This window comes from Schistocerca cancellata, chromosome 2 (genome assembly GCF_023864275.1).
Source record: "Schistocerca cancellata isolate TAMUIC-IGC-003103 chromosome 2, iqSchCanc2.1, whole genome shotgun sequence".
In the NCBI taxonomy this organism is placed as follows: domain Eukaryota; kingdom Metazoa; phylum Arthropoda; class Insecta; order Orthoptera; family Acrididae; genus Schistocerca; species Schistocerca cancellata.
Window position 1 is genome coordinate 405,029,012 of NC_064627.1, and position 16,527 is coordinate 405,045,538.

Here is a 16,527-nt window from a genome sequence, read left to right on the forward strand (position 1 = left end):
GTAGGTACAATGTCTATAACAACGTTGGTTGTCGCCACATCGGGCCGCTGTCGTAATGCATCAATACTCTTATGTACGAACAGTTTTTTTTTTTTTTTTAGTAATGTAAACACGTAATCCAGAATGAGAATTTCACTCTTCAGCGGAGTGTGCGCTGATACGAAACTTTCTGGCGGATTAAAACTGTGTGCCGGACCGAGACTCGAAGGCAAAGGTCCCGAGTTCGAGTCTCTGTTCGGCACACAGTTTTAATCTGCCAAAAAGTTTCATATACACGTAATGTTTAAGTGTTAATACAAACAAATGTGCTGAAATAAGTGGATGTTCTGTTGTGTCCTTTCGAGTTGTTACCTAATAACTGTACTGCGTCATGCCCAATCAAATTCCTCAAGCAGAAGTGGATGAGTTGAACATCTGCCTTGAAGCCGCCGTAGGATGGAAACGGTGCGTGTACCGACGTGGGTTGCTATTCAGAAACAGAGCGAGGAGGCGCAGTGGACTCGCATTCGGGAGGACGGCGGGTCTAACCCGGCCATCCAGATTTAGGTTTTTCGTGATATTTCTAAGTCGCTACAGGCAAATGCCAGGACGGTTCCTTTGAAAGGGCACGGCCGATTTCCTTCTACATCCCTGCCACAGAGCTTGTGCTCCAATGACCTCGATGTCGACGGGAGTTAAATCCAATTTTCCTTCCTCTCTTCCTTTCTGTTCAAAATATTACTTATTCCCCTCTGCAAGTCCTAGAAGCTTGTAACGGGAATTTCTAAGCGCCCTATATACATAATGGCTGGTTGCTGTATTTCTTGAAGTAATTCGCAGCCACAGAGTTCGACCTGCTCTGTCATGCCTTAGTAAGGAAGACTAGCGCTTAAAGTCCCATCGACGATTCGGTCGTTAGTGGCGAAGCTCAAACTCGAATGGAGGAAGAGTAGAGATGGAAATCGGCTTGTCTTTTCAAGAAACATTACCCACATTTGTTTTCAACGAAGTAGGGAAATCACGGAATAAACCTAGATCTGAATGGCCGAGCGGGGATTTGAACCGCCGTCCTGCCAAATGGGAGTCAAGACTCCTCGCCAACAGCCACCTTGGTGTAAAAGCAGCGGAAGGACGAGCGATCAGAATGGTGGCGAAGGTCGTGCGTACGCCGCAGGGTCCCGTTGGCCATTGAGAGCGCTGAGCGCGAGGTGCGATGCTGTGGGCGTGGCAGGTTGCCCAGCGGTGACGTAGGTCAAGGGGGCCCGCGGCTGTTGCGCAGAGCCACGCGCCCGGCCCGTGCAAGCCAGCTGCCAGCCGGCGGCCACGTGCGGCGCCAACCTCAGCTGGGCTGCTCGAGACCGCAGACTGGCAGTTAAGCCCGTTTTACACGACCGATTCTCTGGTCAAAATAGACTACTCGAAGTGCGGGCCTCTATGCGTCATGTCCACGCACCGACCAACTAACCAACCGACCAATTTACGTTCAGCCTATACACGACGCCCCGACCAACTTTCCTTAGCGATTGCAGCGCTGCCCGTATCGCTACTAGCGAATTGCTTACAGAAAGCTCACTGAGCTTAGGGTCCACGAGATGTTGCTGAAGCGAAACTGGGAATTGCCTTCGCTGGTATGAGGGTTTGCCCACAGCTTTCTTTCGGCATTTCTTGGCGTTGTAAAGAAGTGGCTTGTGCAAAGAAAGGAATTCGCGCACACCATTTTACTGAAGAGAGTGGGAGCGGATGACTTTCGCAAATATCTTAGAATGGATGAAACATGCTTTCCGAGCTGCTGAATGTAATGAAACAAAGTCCTAATATGTATCAAACATTTACGACGCTATTGCCTACTGTTCATTGTAATGAGATTGGCGTTTCTACTGTAAAATTCTCAGTTCTCTTTTATATGCCGTTCGCGTGTGGCCTCTGGACTGAACTGTGTAGATTTGCAACTAGGTAGTCGGTCTTACTTCCCTATTCCTCCTCACAATTAATATCCCAAAGGCATCAGCTGTCTCTCTACTTTTCCAATAATTCTATCATTTTAAGGCTATCACTCTCAGACTCCTGTCTTCTTTGTCATTTCACTATTGTGCGAGTATATTTCTCGCGTACAGACAGCTGACGAACGTCAGTCAGGCGATTGGCGCGATAGCCTACACCTGCGAAATTTGGAGGCGGTAATGGTTGCAGGGGTAGGGTGACGGGGTGGGGCGGTCGGCTGTCAGATGCTCATACCCGACGAACCGCCCGATATGAAAAGTTAGTCCGTCGGATGGTTAACATCGCTACACACGTCCAATATTTTGGTTGGTTTGTAAGGCCCTTTACTGTGCTTGTAAATCAGTTGCCAACCACATTGCGACTGTGACGTCATTAATCTATAGACTGTGCCGAGTGCGGGTTCTAAGTTTCTGAGTAAGCTGCACATTGCGCTTGGAAATTGGAAACTTGTGGCAAGTTCCTATGGGACCAAACTGCCGAGGTCATCGGTCCCTACGCTCACACACTACTTAATCTAACTTACGCTAAGAACAACGCGGACACGTACACAAATGCCCGAGGGAGGACTAACCCCGCTAACATCGTCCAGTTAGCCTATTTTGGCCGACCTCGCTCCTATTAAGAAAACGGATTTTATGCTTTCGTATCGTCTTAATCTTTGTGTTTACTTTACGTTAGACAAAAAAAAGGTTACACGAGATCGTGGTATATCCTAAAGCAAACAGGTATGTTAAGTTTTACATAGAAAAAGCCTAAATATGTGAAATCTCATTGGACGCCCCAGGATACAACTTAACGGGCGGGAGGAAGGACCAGGTTGAGTTCATGGAATGCCATTTGTTGCCTCACAGTAGTTGGTAATCCTTTATTTAACAAGATATATCGAAAAAATCAATAACATATGTCAGTAGCAACTGTCAGATTGATTTCAGGACAGCAAACCAAAAGCACGAAACTTACAATAATAATTTTTCCTTTCTCAGGACAAGTAATACCTCTTCAGAATAAGTTTAATGTTTGTAAAAATAAAACTCCAGAGCCCTTTAGGCATCCGCAAGATTCCAATCAGACAAATCTGACTTCACTACAATTCCAGAAAGAGCATTACTATAACAATTTGGAAACCACTCATTAGATAGTAAACTTCAAATAAGAAAGCTGGCCTGTATTTACAATAATTTTTACAATTACAATTAAAATAACTTAAACTACTTTACAAACAGGCACGTAACAATATTCAATACTTTACAAGTTCAGCATCTGACAATATTTTAAAATTTACATGTCCAGGATGACAAAGCTCAGGAACTCCCTTTGGGCACTAACAATTTTGGGATGGAAGGTAACAAAGACTTTAAAATTTACAACAATCCACAGTTAAGAATTTAAAGATCTTCACATCAAGCAACAATACAAGGCCGAGCTGGCGGAGTCAAGGCTTGGTGGCTTAAAAAAAATACAGTGGCGGGCATCTTGATTTAAACGTAAGTCCGAATGCTATAAGTTTAAATAAGAACTTATTTGTTGTGGTAAGCGTGGAGGCCGCGCAAGACCCGAGTCGGAACACCACGCCGCACACCCGTACTCTGCCGACATGGGCTAGCCACCCGGTGAATCGGTAGTGGATAACAAGCCGTTATCCAGGGCCAACGGCACAAACGCTACGGCCACCTCCGGAAGGCGAGGGCAGACAGACGTCATAATTCATGCAAGACTGAGCATCAAATAAGTAAATTTCCAAGCTCCGACACAAGAATACCAACTGGAAACCCGCCCCAGACATTTACCGAAATCTCAGTGTTACAATGTCTTCATGATTGAAACCGGTTACCGTTGAAATTAAATGTGTTATTTCTGACAAGACTTGTTACTGTCGGAATCACTTGAAAACACTGCCACTTCTTGCTTCCAAACAATTCTAATGCCACCACCACTGGAACCGCCCTCGAAACCATGAAAACATTCATTCACATCAGAATGAGATTTTCACTCTGCAGTGGAGTGTGCGCTGATATGAAACTTTCTGGCAGATTAAAACTGCGTGCCGGGCCGAGACTCGAACTCGGACCTTTGCCTTTCGCGGGCTAGTGCTGTACCATCTGAGCTACCCAAGCAGAGCTTCTGTAAAGTTTGGAAGGTAGGAAACGAGGTACTGGTAGAAGTAAGGCTGTGAGGACGGCGCGTCAGTCGTGCTTGGGTAGATCAGATGGCAGAGCACTTGCCCACGAAAGGCAAAGGCCCGAGTTCGAGTCTCGGTCCAGCACACAGTTTTAATCTGCCAGGAAGTTTCATATCAGCGCACACTCCGCTGCAGAGTGAAAATCTCATTCTGGAACATCCCCCCAATCTGTGGCTAAGCGAAGTCTCCGCAACATCCTTTCTTTCAAGAGTGCTAGTTCTGCAAGGTTCGCAGGAGAGCTTCTGTAAAATTTGGAAGGTAGGAGACGAGATACTGGCAGAAGTAAAGCTGTGAGGATGGGGCGTGAATCTGCTTAGGTAGCTCAGACGGTAGAGCACTTGCTGCGAAAGGGAAAGGTTCCGAGTTCGAGTCTCGGTCCGGCACTCAGTTTTAATCTTCCAGGAAGTTTCATTCCTTCACACAGTCATACGGTTCTTCTTTCTCACTAGGGACGCCATCGTTGAAAACCTCTGAAATATTTCAGTCGATTTCCTTCCGTTTTACGAATAGGGCAATCTCTCAAAGGTGGAGGAACTTAAAGACGGAAAAAGCATCAATACGAATTATCGAAATACAGTGAAAATGCTATATGAGAGACATGAAGGCCAAGTTTGATACGTTGAGTACTGGTTTAAAAATACAAATCGATGAAATAGTTAAAATGTATCACAGCAGGTTGCGTCCACCGATAGTGCGCAGAAAGAGTTACATAGAGAGCCTTCGGTAAAGGAAGGCTGGCGAAACACGAGTAAACCCGGAATCAGACAGCAGTGTGTTAATGTTGTGAACACGTGTGCACAGTCCAATTCTCCCACGGCGACTGCTGCTTCGCGGCAACCCTCTAGATTGCTGCGAAGCAACAACTGTTGGACAGCACGAGTCTCTCTGTGCGGCCTCGCGGCAAGTCCGCAGCTTCACCGCAGTAATGTGTGGATCCACTGTTTCACGTGTATTGCTAAAACGCGCCGGGAAATAACACATCGAGCTCGGAATGATTTGAATCGCTCGTGTGCATCGAGTCTGAGCTGCTATGGCTGTGCCAAAAGGATACGGCTTTAACAGCATAATCGAAGCTCGGAAAAATGATCTCCATACGTTACCCTTTCGAAACACCTTTCTGAAAACCTTGTGCTTATGATCATACAAAACGTTCTGTACTAGACGATCATTGTTGTTGCCGTTTCTTCGACATGATAACGGAAATAAGATACGGGCCCTACCGCGCACGCTATATACCACACATGGCAGTCGCAACCTGACCGTCAGATAGTTGTTTCAGCGGTCGAGCCGCAGCGATTGCGACAGGGAATCGATCACTGTCGAGCAGTTCCAGCGACAGTTGGTCCGTTGCGTGACAGCAGTTGCTAACTGCCAGTCGTTCCTCCCAGTCACTACGGCGGGCGCTTTCAGCGGACTGGTACCTGTAGGAAGATGGAGCACGAAAACAAACGTTGCCTACAACAGGAAACGTCTATTGCAGCCTTCAGAGTTAGTGATTTAGAGCTGTAAGATGACGTAACGGCATAGCACAGAAGACTTCGTCGGGACAACACTGAAGAATCTAAAATGTAAAACTTATTTGGTCGCAAACAAATATTTCTTAAGACGTATTTTCTGCCTCGGCTGTGTTCATTAGAAAAACGCACATTTACTTATCCATTTCAGGCAAAACTGTACGTCCCACGTATTGTGTCGAGCACGTCTTTTCCATCTCTTGGAGTCTCTCCAATGACATTCACGTTTCTAAAAAATTATAAATAAGTGAAGTTCCGTTGCCCAAAAATCAAGACCAATGAATGTTGTCATCCACACCCATCTCTTCGTGTATCTGAGCACTCCAGTATCCTGCCTTCTCCTCTCCGTATCCATTCCACTTTCTGCGTCTCCATACCATTATTAACGACGGATTTGCCTACAGATGTCTTACTTTCTTTGTCTGCTCACTAGTGGATCTGTTCTAAAATAAATTTTAGGAACGTTCCTGAAATCGATGTTACACAATGGTTGTGTTGTTAACCAGCATATCCCTGCTCTAAGGGAAACTAGAGCATACTCTTATAACTTACATGTTAGAGCGACCTAGATACACCAAACTTAAGGTATCTGGCAGATATTCGCAGTTAAATGACCAGAAGTAAGAAGGATGAGAGTAGACTGAAGTCAGAGATTACCATATAGCGCGAGCGCTCCAAACTATTAGACCTGTCCCGTCTGACAAAAAGAGAAAAAAAAGGTACTATTAAGTAGGCAAAGACTTCGAAGATACTTGGAGTTCCCCTCATTTTCTCATCTATGTCCTGTGCGATGCATTCCACATACACTCCCCGTGGGGTCTATGTTAAGTCCTCGGTTCCCTAGAGTTTTAGTTTAACTGTTAAATTCTAATTGCAACTTTTAATTTTCGAAATGAGTGCTAAACTGTCAACGAAAAGCACGTTTGTTCCGGATTCTTTCTGAGCACAAATAAAAGATCGCTGGGAATGAACGGATGCGTGACATGCGCTAATTTTCACTCGGTTCCACTTTCTGAGGAGCATTCAGCTGTTACATGAGGCGTTTCTTTATCGTTCCGTTGCCTGAGCATTCACGAATTCTTGTTTCTAAGAGTTTTGTTTCATATCGTTTTTAAGTAAATGTGCAAGCAGTGACATTACAGTTCTCTATACAGTTCACACGACGCTTACATCGTCGCTTCAGTCGTAGTCTGCTGAAAAGTTAATGTATGATTACATCTTACTCTACTATAGCTTGTAGGATAACTGTAGCGTTAAATACATGGAACTACTTCATCTACGAAAGAAAGACACATCTGTTGCAGACTTACTTATCTACGCGTAGGCCTAAATGTGATTAGTGTGACTGAAACGATTTTCTCAGTAATTACAGTTCTTCTGTTGGTAATTCTTAAAACCTTAGGTTTCTACTGCTCCGCCAGAGGAAAAACATTAGTTATTCAAAACGTTTTCCCCCTCTTTCTTTCCCCTTCGCCTCGGCAGGTCGTTCCTTTTATTAGTTAAGGATTTTCGTGATTTAGTATCTCGTCACTATGAGTGCCTTATTCTTAATTTTTATGTTTATTGGTTGCTTTGTCGGTTGTTTGAGAATTCTGACGTGGCGTTGAGATCCAGCACTCCACCTTCTTAATAGTTATTTTCCTATCTTTAGTTTTTCACGGGTATTTTTATCTGCGACTACTATTTGTTTTTGACTTAATCTGAATGTCGCGAAATTTGATCCCCGTACAACCATTATAAATTTTTGAAGTAAATTTGAGAATCAGATCTTCGAACTTGCGCAAAATTTTGTGTATATAAGAAGCTACATGATGTATGCTTCTTGGGATAAGTAGTCGATGATGACCAAAAACAGTTACTCTCACATGATTTGCCCGTATTATGCAATTCGAGTTTTAGCAGATGTAGGCGACATAAAAATGAAAAAGTTTGCCAACTTTGCCATACTCTCAGTCCATAATGTCATATGGTATAATATTTTTGGGGTAACTCTTCAAGTCAAACAAAAGTTTTCAGAGTCCAAAGGCGTGTAATACGTATTATTTGTGGCGTAAATTCACGGACGTCCTGTAGAAACCTCTTCAAATAAGTGGGTATACTAACTACTGTTTCTCAGTATATTTACTCCTTTTTGAAATTTGTCCTAAATAATATCTCTTTTTCCAACAAACAGCTCAGTTCATACATACAATAACAGGAACAAAAATGATCTGCACAAGGACTTAAAAGCACTTACTTTAGTTCAAAAAGGGATCCACTACTCAGAAACATTCATCTTCTATAATTTGCCAGCAAACATAAAAAATTGTTACAAATAAAGATCAGTTTAAAAGGAACCTGAAAGACTTACTAGTGGCCAACTCCTTCTATTCCATTGACGAATTTTTTAATAGAAACAAATGATGTGTTGTATATACTCATACTATTAGTATTGTTATTTCTGCTTTAAAAAATTGACATGTTCCACATCCACGAGGATCTCCTCAGCACGGATCTATGGAACGAAAAATTAATCTAATACATTCGAAGATTTTCTCCGTTTTGGACGCTGGTGTATGACGAAGTTATTTTAACCCCCGTCGGATTTTATTTCGGAATATTTGGCTAGTCTGTAGTAGGTTGTCCGCACGATTTTTCATCTTCACGGTCGCTGCCAACATACGTAGAGTGCTTTCCAGATATGAGTGCGAATTCTGACGAAGACGTGAAACTTAATGAAATCAACGAAAACACAATATTCTTACTGTCTGTCTTATTGGCCGGTAGAGGGTTATGTAATTATTCCGTCCTCAGTGAGTAACGCTAGAGACCTTATTTGAGTGCCTACTTCTTCTGGCGGGAACCAGTAATCAGTAAACAGTGTAACAGTACGGATCTGCCTCGTGATGACTGGGTGTTGTGTGCTGTCCTTAGGTTAGTTAGGTTTAAGTAGTTCTAAGTTCTGGGGGACTGATGACCATAGATGTTAAGTCCCATAGTGCTCAGAGCCATTTGAACCATTTTGAACAGTACGGAACACACTTCACAGCGGAATAATTTCTTCGCCTATGTGTTCCAGCGTATCGTGCGTAATCGTTTGGACAGGATCACAAAGTGTACTAATGACATGAAACTGTACAGCAAATACTGCTTTGTTCCAATGTTGCTCACATTCTTTAAAGCTACGCATTCAAGTAAGACTGGTGCCCCCTCTACTCACCGTTCTCAAATCACCAACCTTTTTCATGGTCATCATCGTAGACCACACGCCGAGTGCTTCTTCGTAATACATCATGTTCATCGAAAATGGGGAAGTGTCCCTTCAGTTCAATTGAACGCAAGTTCAGCTTGTGCTTTTGTTTTTCTTTTTTAAATGTGCACGATGATTTCGTGCAACATGTTAAATTTTATAGTCTTACCCTATGCCGTCAGTGTTTTGAGGCAGTGGTAATTACTATAATCACCTAGAATAGCTTTATTCTCCTCCTCCTCGCCGTGTCTTGACTCCAAGACAGAATTAGCTATGCGCATTCTACACACATTGGTGCCGCTGTTTTCGTATTCGGGGGAGCTAGGTTCAAATTCGGTTCCAGTTCTTGCTGATTTTCCACAAATCATGTACAGTGAATGCCAGTACGGTTCCTTTTGAGAAGGCTTGTTGGTCGATTTGGGGAGGAGACCAAACAGCGAGGTCGTCGGTTCCGTCGGGTTAGGGAGCATGAGGAAGTAAGTCGGCCGTGCTCTTTCAGAGGAATCATCCCGGCATTTCCCTGAAGCGATTTAGGGAAATCACGGAAAACCTAAATCAGGACGGCTGGGTGCGGGTTTGAACTGTCTTCCTACCGAATGCGGTTCCAGTGTGCTAACCCCTGCGCCCCGCTCTCGGTTTTTGGAAAGGCAGCTGCTGATTTATTTCACTATACTGATTTAATTTGAGCTGGTAGTCTCCCTCTAAAGACACCTCGACGAGAAGCTAAACTTCAAAATTACATATTTTTTGTTTTGCTATCAGTGCTTTTATATTTACGTTGTGAATTCAGAGTTCATTGCAGTCACGCAAAAATGGCAAAATTAGATCTACATCTACCTGATTACTGTGCAATTCACAATGGCAGAGGGTTCATCGAAGCACTTTCACTCTATTTCTCTACCGTTCCACTCTCTAACAGCGCTCGCGAAAAACAAACAGTTGAATGTTTCCGAGTGAGTTCTGATTTATTTTATTATAATGATCCTTTCTCCCTGTGTCGGTGTGATTATCAACAACATATTTCCACATTCGGAGGAAAACGCTGGCGATCTACAGCTTCATCCACACGATTACGCTGCAAAGTGAATTACTCGTAAGTTACAGGGAGTACAGAGAGAAAACCACCACATTCGAAACTGCGGACTCGTTTTACATACCTTCTTTGAAAGTAGTTTTACTGGAATTATGTCTTTTTTCTTTTTTTTCTTTTTTTCGTTGACTGTGTAGCTTCTGCATCGAAGAAACGAATGTTTGCTAAATTAATATCCTTTGTCTGCGAAATAGGAAATAGTCCCCTACTGATTCTGATAGAGGGCGGTGCTAAAAATGCACTGTTCCTGTAATTATTTTGCCCGGTTAATTAATTTCAAATGAAAAGTACAATTCGCTTTTCGAGGAAAGTCTAATTTACGCTGCATATCGATTCGGCCAATCTGGTTTATTTATACTCGTGATGGCGGAACTACGGCGAATTCCCCAATGAGGATTTGTCCGGGTGAACAGTCCTGTCAGATGTGGAAGCTGTGGCGCGTTGCAACTGCCGTGTCGTGACCGGTAGCGAACCAATCCGTCCGGCCCCCGGAGGGCGCTGCCATGTACTTCGACGCTGACCTTTGACCGATCGCAGCAACGCTCCGGTGGGGCGGGCCGCTGCTACTTGGCACCGCTGTCAGCTGTTTCCGCAATCACCACCCTAAGTCACACACACACACCACACACACACACACACACACACACACACACACACACACACATTGTTCGCATGGAGACGCTGTGCGCTGTGAGAAGCTGAAATGTTTCCTAAATACGAGGGGGCGTTCAATAAGTAATGCAACACATCTTTATCTGGAGGCGGGTTGGTTTTATTCCGGTTTCGAATGTAAAGTATTACTCAACACTCTTTAGGCTACAAACCTCTATTTTTCAATATAATCTCCCTTCAATGCGACAGCCCTACGCCTCTTCACTGGGAAAACCTGTATGCCTGCATGGTACCACTCTACTGATACACTGCTGCCTCGATATCATCATCATTCGCATACTGCATCCTTCTTCGGCCATAGATGGAAGTCGGGAGGTGATCCTGGCTGTAGGCTGGATAAGAAAGAAAACAATGCTGCAGGAATCACAAGCTGTATGCGGTCAGCCAGCACGCGGGAGATTGGACACGTTTGCGCGCCTTGTTCGCGAGTGAAGGTCGCCTCGCTCAACGGCTCACCATGCTTTTGTTCGCTGCCGGGTCTCCATATATATTCTGCAAGCGCCTATGAATATCTGTATTGCTCTGGTTTTTCGCCAAAAGAAACTCGATGACAGTTATCTGCTTAGAACGCACCTCCACTGCAGACAACATTTTGAAGGCTACGTACAGTGCCACCACCTATAGGAACTTCATGAAACTACAGGGGATGAAGCAGGAATATTTCAGGATACTGTACAACCAATTCCGTATTTTTTCAACCGAAATTGGCCAAGAAAAAGTGTTACATTATTTACTGACTACCCTTCGTATTTATTACTTCAACGCAACCGTCGTAGACGTGTGCATCAGATAACAAGATTTAAAAATGCAATCAGCTGCTGCACCTGCATACCGTTTCGTCTCATTCTCGTTCTACATGTTTAGCTGATGAAAAATTACTTCAACGTTTCTTTGTTTGTGGTGGAATACTAAACATATACAGCCACAATGGAATCTTTGTGAAGATACCTGTTGTAGAGAGTTTAACGAAGTTAAAGCCCAAATAGAAAACAAATGCAATTAAGGATAAAGTGGGCTTATAGAAGCCGTAAAAACGTCAGTAATGAAACTGGTTACAGGTTATCAACTTCAGTCTTCTGCTGGCGACTGAAGGAGGAAGCAATAGGCGTTTTCTGTTCCTTTTCACATTGACAACGATTTATCAATAAAGCGAAACGCATCTGGTGAAAAAGTGTGGTAATTTGCAGTACGCTTAGGACGGCAAAAGCGAGAAATGCTTGTTCGTAAAATATATTCAATTGCAGTACTCCGAAGGAACGAGACTGACTGTAATGTAATGTTGTAAATCTTTGGCTTTCTCTGAAATCGTGATGTCATCAGTGGGATGTAGCGGCAGCAGTACTGCTAGTAACACAGTAATTTATTTCCATCCCGAACGCGGCCGGTTTGTCCTATCCGCACTCACTGTTCCCTCGTTTTTAGATCCGATGACAGTGCGTAAAGGCATCGAAACCTGTCACACATGTTAATAGAAATATTTTGCGGTAGAAGCAGAAATAAATTATTTTTCTTCCGTTTTAGGGTGGACTGGGGGGAAACAAGAAAGAAATTGAAGCAGTAGAAATGTAACTCTGGGGACGAGCCACAAAAAGTCTTAGTCTGAAAGGAAATCTGATGAGCAGACACTAAGAGACTATAGAGATAAACTAAATTTATTGGACACCATGTTCGACAAAACAGTTCCATAAAAAATATTAGGTGGAAAAATACTGGCGAAAAAACATTACAAAGTATTATCAGTGAAATGAACTGCAACAACTGCAGCCAGATGACGGAGATAGCTAGGGATAGAGAAGGCTGGGTACATAAACACGGCGTTGCTTCCAGTGTCTGATGATAATGATAAAGACGTAGAGAATTTAGATATGCGTCACAGTGAAAAAGGAACTTGTCCGACAGCGCAAACGAAAATCAGAAGAAGACAACTGAGTATAGGACAGGAAGCAAATGTAGACGTCTGTGAAGTGGACGAAGGCCGTTGGGCGCCCAAGGATAATACGGATTGACCATTTTCGACAAGAGGTGCAAATCATAACAAGCTGCACAGTCTACAAAAGAAAGAAAGTCACATCCATTATACGTCTTTCGGCGGAACTGATTGATTCACTTGTGCCGTTGGAGACACATGCAAACCGTTTCACTACAGCATGCACGGTATAAAAAGAACAGTAAATACAATCGAGATAAGTTAATTCGCCTTCATAGTAATCGCAGTTGACCAAAGCATACTTCATTGTAAAGCAACTGGAAATTTGTAGCAAACGCTCCTTTGGGAATAATTTGCTGCGTTGATGATGTGTGTCATTGGAAGTCCATTGTATGTGGTGCAGACAACTGTTAACAGAGACTGTCATAGTTGCCTGCCCTATGCCGATTCGAACTAGTAGCGCCAAGTCCCCTCCGTAGTGATGACAATTTCCGCAAGAAGTGGGTATGGGTCACAAGGTCGATGAAATCGGCAACACTTCGCACCCTCTTTGCCTTGATCTAGTCAGTCAATTTCCAGTGGAATACCCTGAGAATGATGCTAACACTGTTCTAGCTAATATCTTTACACTGTGTTTCAAAGTCTTTGCATGAAACATCTAGAGGTGACACATCAAGTCGTGGGGAAAAAACTGTCACACAATGTTCGCTGACATTTCATGGCTACGCTAGGCGTCCCTGTTAGATATCGAATAACTGCCCGATTTGACACACACTTAACCCATACGGCTATTTCAACAATCATGCAACAGCTGGTGACATGGCTGCATATATTACGTGTTTTTATTGTCCTCTGCTCCTGGAAACTTGCACCATGTGTTACTTCAAGTAATGCTGAGTAGAACAGTGCATAGTAATAGAACTGGCCTCCAGAAAAATATTTCGAGTTATAAGCGATGGCATAAACAATAATGAAAACTCTCTTCTTGTCAGCCGCGCGGGATTAGCCGAGCGGTCTCAGGCGCTGCAGTCATGGACTGTGCGGCTGCTCCCGGCGGAGGTTGGAGTCCTCCGTCGGGCGTGTGTGTGTGTGTGTGTGTGTGTGTGTGTGTGTGTGTGTGTGTGTGTGTGTGTGTGTGTGTCTGTGTTTGTCCTTAGGATAATTTAGGTTAAGTAGTGTGTAAGCTTAGGGACTGATGACCTTAGCAGTTAAGTCCCATAAGAATTTAAACACATTTTCTCTTCTTGTCAGAAAAGCGATGAGGAAGTTCCTGCATCTGAATTGCATGTACCTGCTACTTTAGAGATTGCCAAACTAAACTGTATTTACACATTACAAGGATTTGCATGTTAGTACTTGACACAAAAGCAAATTACACATAAAGCACATGGCTTGCAGTACGCATGTCGATAACATGTTGCAACTGGCGACTAAAGCAGCTTTGCTCCTTGAAGTAGTACAATATTTGATTCTTTTTTCCATTGTTTACAGGTTCGACACTCATTGGTGCCATCCGCTCCTTTTCAAGGTGAGTACTTGGATCTGTGTTTTGCGTATCTCTCAAGGCCGTGTCGTTGTGAAATATTTCGAGGAGATACTGCTTCTCGTGAATCATTGTGACGGACATTGGTCTTGAAGTAGGAATCGCTTCTGTGACTTGGAGCTTCTGTGACATCTTGTATTTGTGCTTAGCATCCGAGAGTACAATTCATGCGAGAATAGCTTCTGCACGTATCTACGAATTATTTTTGCCACGATGTAAAACGCTTTCCATCTCTCCGCTCAGTACTCGTAGCAGTAGTGGTGGTGCTGGTGGTGATACCAAAATTAAAAAAAAAAAAATCAAACAGAAGAATCCAATCGAGCTGAAAAACAAGAGAAATGCAGAATATAAGTTCTGAGAAATTTTTCTCCTTCCAGACTTAGTGATCTGTTTTCATGGGGTTTCCTTACGTCGTTGCGGTTGGTCTGCCTGTCCCAAAGGCAAACTGTTTCATTCTAAACTGCGCAAATTACCTGTATTCGACGTATTAAAAACTCTAGTTCCATGACGAATAATATATGCTACTATGATTAATTTCACTTCCGTTTAATGCGAAGAAAACAGCCGATTGCTAACGGTATGAACTGTGATAAGAGTTAGGAAATTCACCCTTACATGTAAAATTTCAAGACGAGTAAGACAGTGAATATAAAACACTTATCTCGAGGACAGTGACTATAATAAACGGACAGTGCAGTTGCTTCGTGTCTAATGACCTCTGTGTGGACAGGGTAGTATAAACCAGAAACGGTCATCATTAGCCCATGTAATCAGCCGTAGGCTAGTACATGTGCTGGCAATTTGGGTAGCTTGTAAGGATTTAAAGGGAAGTAATAAGGCTACTGCTGTGGTTATGACGCAAGTGCTGCTTGACGTGGAGTGCGAACGCGGATGTCCATAAACAGGCGTTTTGATGGTGGCCACTTCGTGGAGTTTGGAGGAGGCTCTTTGCACACCTTCTCGCAATACACATTCGCTTATCACATCGCTACGTTGCTCGGCAGGCGAGGAATTACCATATTACGTTTTATTACCACTCTAAGGTTAGGCGTGTGCACCGTGTTATACCCAGTATGGAACCAGCCTGCGCAGCCGAAATGAAAAGAAGAAGAAAAAAAAAAGGTCGCTAAGGCACGTTTGTGCGGTGGCGCTCGATTTCGAGGTAGCCGGTTCGAATTCTGCTGGTGGTAATAATTTTCACCGCTGTGTGTCAGACCCACCATACTTGCTCCGGACACTGCGAGAGGGCTGTACAAGCAATGATCACAGGCACGGCACAGCGGACACACCAGGAGCCGCGGTGTTGGCCGTCGAATGGCGCTAGCTGCGCAGCATTTGTGCACCGCCGCCGTCAGTGTCAGCCAGTTTGCCGTGGCATACGGAGCTCCATCGCAGTCTTTAACACTGGTAGCATGCCGCGACAGCGTGGACGTGAACCGTATGTGCAGTTGACGGACTTTGAGCGAGGGCGTATAGTGGGCATGCGGGAGGCCGGGTGGACGTACCGCCGAATTGCTCAACACGTGGGGCGTGAGGTCTCCACAGTACATCGATGTTGTCGCCAGTGGTCGGCGGAAGGTGCACGTGCCCGTCGACCTGGGACCGGACCGCAGCGACGCACGGATGCACGCCAAGACCGTAGGATCCTACGCAGTGCCGTAGGGGACCGCACCGCCACTTCCCAGCAAATTAGGGACACTGTTGCTCCTGGGGTATCGGCGAGGACCATTCGCAACCGTCTCCATGAAGCTGGGCTACGGTCCCGCACACCGTTAGGCCGTTTTCCGCTCACGCCCCAACATCGTGCAGCCCGCCTCCAGTGGTGTCGCGACAGGCGTGAATGGAGGGACGAATGGAGACGTGTCGTCTTCAACGATGAGAGTCGCTTCTGCCTTGGTGCCAATGATGGTCGTATGCGTGTTTGGCGCCGTGCAGGTGAGCGCCACAATCAGGACTGCATACGACCGAGGCACACAGGGCCAACACCCGGCATCATGGTGTGGGGAGCGATCTCCTACACTGGCCGTACACCACTGGTGATCGTCGAGGGGACACTGAATAGTGCACGGTACATCCAAACCGTCATCGAACCCATCGTTCTACCATTCCTAGACCGGCAAGGGAACTTGCTGTTCCAACAGGACAATGCACGTCCGCATGTATCCCGTGCCACCCAACGTGCTCTAGAAGGTGTAAGTCAACTACCCTGGCCAGCAAGATCTCCGGATCTGTCCCCCATTGAGCATGTTTGGGACTGGTTGAAGCGTCGTCTCACGCGGTCTGCACGTCCAGCACGAACGCTGGTCCAACTGAGGCGCCAGGTGGAAATGGCATGGCAAGCCGTTCCACAGGACTACATCCAGCATCTCTACGATCGTCTCCATGGGAGAATA

At 44.7% G+C, this 16,527-nt stretch overlaps 1 protein-coding gene across 4 annotated transcripts in view; it reads left to right on the forward strand.

The window, feature by feature from the left end:
• LOC126161850 (sodium-dependent phosphate transporter 1-B) overlaps nucleotides 1-16,527 on the forward strand; it is a 282,548-nt gene that overhangs the window by 108,612 nt on the left and 157,409 nt on the right. For all 4 annotated transcript variants that reach the window (XM_049917956.1, XM_049917960.1, XM_049917957.1 and 1 more), the window contains exon 2: nucleotides 14,083-14,119. The gene's annotated coding sequence lies outside the window, so the exon portion shown is untranslated. The remainder of the gene's footprint in view (nucleotides 1-14,082; nucleotides 14,120-16,527) is intronic.